A 6,287-nucleotide genomic window follows, 5' to 3' on the forward strand; every position below is an offset into this window, starting at 1 on the left:
AGATGCACAGGATAAATTTTTGGTGAAATTCCACTGTCAATCGATTCCAGTTCCAAGATCCAATTTCATCGCATAGCCTATACCATGCCAATGCCTTTCCCTTCAAAGATAAAGGGAAAACCTTCTTCTTAGCTTCATCCCCGGATAAACCTGCAAGCTTAAATAATTCACAAATTTCATCCACATATATCTAGTGCATATCAGGATGTTCAGTTCCATTTCCTGCATAAGGATTAGCTAGCAGTTATTCTATCATACCCGAAGGAATTTCATAACCAATATTTTCAGTAGGTACAGTAGGTTGAGGGGCAACTAATTGTGTTTCCGTTCGAGGTGAAGATACCCCAAACAAACCCTTAAAGGATTGTTTTCCATAGTAACAAGTGATAATAAATTTCAGCACACTATATAAAATTTTCCTTACCGATTTCCACTTACCAAGAGTGCCGGCAACAGCGCCAGAAAAGAGCCTTGATGACCCACAAGTATAGGGGATCAATCGTTGTCATTCGATAAGTATGAGTGTCGAACCCAATGAGGAGAAGGACGAAATGTCAAGCGGTTTTCAGCAAGGGTAATGTCTGCAAGCACTGCAATTGTTGGTAATACGTAGTTTGATAACAAGATAATTTCTAACAAGAAAGTAACGGTAATGGTAAATCAAGTGCAGCAAGGTAGCCCAATCCTTTTGAGGCAAAGGACATGCCAAAACGATCTCTAATAATAAGCAAAGCGTTCTTGACGGTACACGGGAACTTCACCATATCACTTTCATCATGTTGGCTTGATTTGCGTTCGCTACTTTGATAATTTGATATGTGGGTGGATCGGTGCCTAGCTGCTGTTCGTACTTGAACAAACCTCATACTTATGATTAACCACCTCACAATCATCCGCAACTATGGGAAAAGTATTAAGATAAAATTTGACCATAGCATTAAACTTTTGGATCCAAATCAGTCTTACAAAGTAGCTCCTAAACTAGGGTTTAAGCTTCTGTCAATCTAGCAAACCATCATCTAATAACTACTCCACAATGCATTCCCTTAGGCCCTAATAAGTTGAAGTGTCATGTAGTCGACGTTCACATGACACCACTAAGGGAATCACAACATACATATCATCAAAATATCGAACACATATCAAGTTCACATGATTACTTGCAACATGATTTCTCCCGTGACTTCAAGAACAAAAGTAACTACTCACAAATGATAATCATGCTCAAGATCAGAGGGGTATTAAACAGCATAATGGATCTGAACATATAATCTTCCACTTAATAAACCATATAGTAATCAACTACAAGATGTAATCAACACTACTAGTCATCCACAAGCACCAATCTAAGGTTCCGGTACAAAGATTGAACAAAAGAGATGAACTAGAGTTTTGGAGGAGATGGTGATGTTGAAGACATGGAGATAGCCCTCCCAAAGAAGGGAGAGTTGTTGGTGATGACGATGGCGATGATTTCCCCCTCCGGGAGGGAAGTTCCCCGGCGGAATCGCTCTGCCAGAGGGCAAAAGTGCTCCTGCCCAAGTTACGCCTCGAGACCATGGCGCTTCGTCCCAAAGTCCTCTCCTTTTTTTCTATGTTAAAAGACTTATATACCAGAAGAGGGGCACCGGAGGTAGGCCGAGGAGGGTATAAACCACTAGGGCGCGCCTGGGGGGACTAGCACGCCCAGGTGGGTTGTGCCCATCTGGTTGGCCCCCTTCGGTAGTTATTTGCCCCAGTATTTTTCATACATTGCAAACTAATTCTCCGTAAATTTTCAGCTCATTTGGAGATGTGCATAATAGGTAACTCTGACGTAGCTTTTTCAGGTCCAGAATCCCAGCTGCCGGTATTTTCCCTCTTTGTGTAAACCTTGCATATCATGAGAGAAAAGGCATTAGAATTACTCCAAAAAGCATTATTATGCATAAAAACATAGTAAATAACAGTAGGTAAACATGATGCAAAATGGACGTATCAGTTATCAGCTACGGGGTTCTCAACTGCTTTTATATCAATAATATGTAAATCAAATTCTTGTAGCAAAAGAACCCACATGATTAATCTAGGTTTAGCATCTTTCTTTTCCATAAGATATTTTATAGCAGCATGATCGGTGTGAACAGTTACTTTAGAATCAACAATATAGGATCTGAACTTATGACAGGGAAACACAACTGCTAAAAATTCTTATTCAGTAGTAGCATAATTTCGTTCAGTACTATCTAGAGTTGTACTAGCATAATGGATAACATTTAATTTTTTATCAACACTTTTTCCTAGAACAACACCAACAACATATCACTAGCATCACACAAGTTCCAATCAGGTGGTTGTACTATGGGTGCAGAAGTTAAGGCTTTCTTAAGTGTTTCAAAAGCTTCTACACAATCATCATCAAAAACAAATGGAACATCCTTTTGTAAAAGATTTGTAAGAGGCCTAGAAACTTTAGAGAAGTCTTTAATAAACCTCCTATAGAAACCAGCATGACCAAGGAAACTACGAATACCTTTAATATTTTAGGGCATGGCATTTTCTCAATTGCATCAACTTTACCCTTATCCACCTCAATACCTCGTTCAGAATTTTTATGTCCCAAGACAATACCTTCATTAACCATAAAGTGGCACTTCTCCCAATTCAAGACAAGATTAGTTTGCTCACATCTCTGCAAAACTCGATTAAGGTTGCATAAGAAATCATCAAAAGAAGTTTCGTAAATAGAAAAATCATCCGTGAAAACCTCAACAATCTTTTCACAAAAGTCGGAGAATATAGCAGTCATATATGTTTGAAAGGTAGCAGGTGCATTGCATAAACGAAAAGGCATACATCTATAAGCATAAGTTCCAAAAGGGCAAGTAAAGGTGGTTTCCTCTTGATCAAGTTGTGAAATAGATATTTGAGAAAAACCATAATATCCATCAGGAAAGAAATAGTGTGTGTGTGCTTAGATAGTCTTTCTAGCATTTGATCAATAAAAGGCAGAGGGTAATGATCTTTTCTAGTTGTTTTATTTAATTTTCTAAAATCAATTACCATTCTGTTGCCAATGATAATTCTTTGTGGAATAAGTTCATTTTTATCATTAGGAACAACATTAATACCTCCCTTCTTAGGGACACAATGAACGGGACTTACGCATCTACAGTCAGCTATGGGATAGATTGTGCCTGCTTCCAGAAGCTTTAGTATTTCAGTTCTTACCACTTCTTTCATTTCAGGATTCAAGCGACGTTGGTGATCAACAACGGGTTTAGCATCAGGTTCCATATTAATCTTGTGCCGACATAGAGTGGGACTAATGCCCTTAAGATCATCAAGAGTATACCCAATAGCAGCTCATTGCTTCTTCAGAATTTTCAATAAACTTTCTTCTTCATGTTCTGAAGGTTAGGACTAATAATAAGATGATATATATTTTTCTCATCAAGATAAGCATATTTCATAGTGTCTGGCAATTGTTTTAGCTCAAACACGGGATCACCTTTAGGTGGAGGAGGACCTCCTAAAGTTTCAATAGGCTAATCGTGTTTGAGCAGAGGTCATTGTTCAAAGAAAATTCTATCTATTTCATTTCTTTCATGCATGTGCGTATCATTTTCATGGTCTAGAAAATATTGTTCTAGTGGATCAGTAGGAGGCACGACAATAGAAGCAAAACCAATTATTTCATCCTTGCTAGGTAATTCTTTCTTATGATGTTTTCTACTAAACTTAGAAAAATTAAACTCGTGAGACTCATCACCAAAACTAACACCGACAGTTTGTTTCTCACAATCTATTTTAGCATTAACGGCGTTCAAGAAAGGTCTACCAAAAATAATGGGACAAAAATTATCTTGTGGGGAACTAAGGACTAGAAAATCAGTCGGATATTTTGTTTTCCCACACAAGACTTCAACATCTCTAACAATCCCGAGTGGTGTGATGGTGTCTCTATTGGAAAGTTTAATAGAAACATCTATGTCTTCTATTTCAGCGGGTGCTATGTCATCCATAATTTCTTGATATAAGGTAAAAGGAATAGCACATACGCTAGCGCCTAAGTCACATAAACCATGATAATAATGATCTCCTATTTTGAGTGAGACAACAGGCATGCCAACAACATGTCTATGTTTATCCTTTTCATTGGGTTTGGCAGTTCTAGCAGCTTCAGCACAGAAGTACATAACATGCCCATCAATATTTTCTACCAGGAGATCTATAAGCATAGGAAAAAATAGGTTCTACTTTAATTTTTTCCTAAGGTCTAGGTGCTCTAATATTACTTTTGCGAACCATAGTTGAAACCTTAGCATGTTCCTTTATCCTAACGAGGAAAGGTGGTTTTCAATATAAGTAGTAGGCACAACTGGATCAACATTGTAAATGATAGTTTCATCTTTAGCTATTAATGGTTCTATAATTTGTTCTTTAATAGTGGGATGATACTTAAACTACTTCTCCCTTGGGAGATCAACATGAGTAGCAAATGATTCACAGAAAGAGGCTACTATCTCAGAGTCAAGTCCATATTTAGTGCTAAACTTGTGAAAAGCATCGGTATTTATAAAGGATTTAACACAATCAAACTTAAGCTTAATACCTCACTCTTTACCTTCGTCGAGTTCCCAATCTTCAGAGTTGCGTTTAATTTTTTTTAAAGATCCCACCTGAATTCGAAAGTCTTCTTCATAAAAGAACAAGTACAAGAAGTGTCAAGCATGGATCGATCATCATGAGAAAGCCGAGCATAAAAATGCTGAATAATAATTCATCTTGAGAGCTCATGATTTGGACATCAATATATCATTGAATTAAGTCTCCCCCAAGCTAGAGCGATACTTTCTCCTTCCTGAGGCCAATTCCGATCACGATGAACTAGATGCATATGATAATTTTTTTTGGTGAAATTCCACTTTCAATCGATTCCAATTCCAAGATCCAATATCACCGCATAGACTATACCATGCCAATGCTTTTCCCTTCAAAGATAAAGGGAAAACCTTCTTCTTAGCTTCATCTCCGGGTAAACCTGCAAGCTTAAATAATCCACAAATTTAATCCACATATATCAAGTGCATACCAGGATGTTCAGGTCCATCTCCTGCATAAGGATTAGCTAGCAGTTGTTCTATCATACCCGCAGGAATTTCATAGCCAATATTTTCAGTAGGTGTTGTAGGTTAAGGGGCAACTAATTGTGGTTCTGGTCGATGTGAAGATACCCCGAACAAACAACTCAAAGGATTATTCTCCATAGTAACAAGTGACAATAAATTTCAGCACATAGTAATAATTTTTCCTTACCAATTTCCACTTACCAAGAGCGCTTCACTCCCCGCCAACGGCGCCAGAAAAGTGTCTTGACAACCCACAAGTATAGGGGATCAATCGTAGTCTTTTCGATAAGTAAGAGTGTCAAACCCAACAAGGAGCAGAAGGAAATGACAAGTGTTTTTCAGCAAGGTAATTTCTGCAAGCACTAAAATTGTCGGAAACTGATAGTTTGATAGCAAGATAATTTGTAACGAGCACGTAACGGTAATGGTAAATAAAGTGCAGCAAGGTAGCCCAATCCTATTGTGGCAAAGGAAAGGCCAAAACAGTTTCTTATAATAGGCAAAGCGTTCTTGAGGGTACACAGGAATTTCATCTAGTCACTTTCATCATGTTGGTTCGATTCGTGTTCGCTACTTTGATAATTGATATGTGGATGGACCGGTACTTAGGTGCTTTTCTACTTGAAAAAACCTCCTACTTATGATTAACCCCCTCGCAAGCATCCACAACTTCGAGAAAAGTATTAAGATAAAATCTAACTATAGCATTAAAATTTTGGATCCAAATCGGTCCCTTACGAAGTAGCGCATAAACTAGGGTTTAAACTTCTGTCACTCCAGCAACCCATCATCTAATAACTACTCCACAATGCATCGCCTTAAGCCCAAATTTGGTGAAGTGCCCTGTAGTCGACGTTCACATGACACCACTAAGGGAATCACAACGTGCATATCATCAAAATATCGAACACATATCAAGTTCACATGATTACTTGCAACATGATATCTCCCGTGACCTCAAGAACAAAAGTAACTACTCACAAATGTTAATCATGCTCAAGATCAGAGGGGTATTAAATAGCATAATGGATCTGAACATATAATCTTCCACCAAATAAACCATATAGTAATCAACTACAAGATGTAATCAACACTACTAGTCATCCACAAGCACAAATCTGAGGTTCCGGTACAAAGATTGAACACAAGAGATGAACTAGGGTTTGAGAGGAGACG

Source organism: Triticum aestivum, chromosome 2D, assembly GCF_018294505.1.
Source record: "Triticum aestivum cultivar Chinese Spring chromosome 2D, IWGSC CS RefSeq v2.1, whole genome shotgun sequence".
In the NCBI taxonomy this organism is placed as follows: domain Eukaryota; kingdom Viridiplantae; phylum Streptophyta; class Magnoliopsida; order Poales; family Poaceae; genus Triticum; species Triticum aestivum.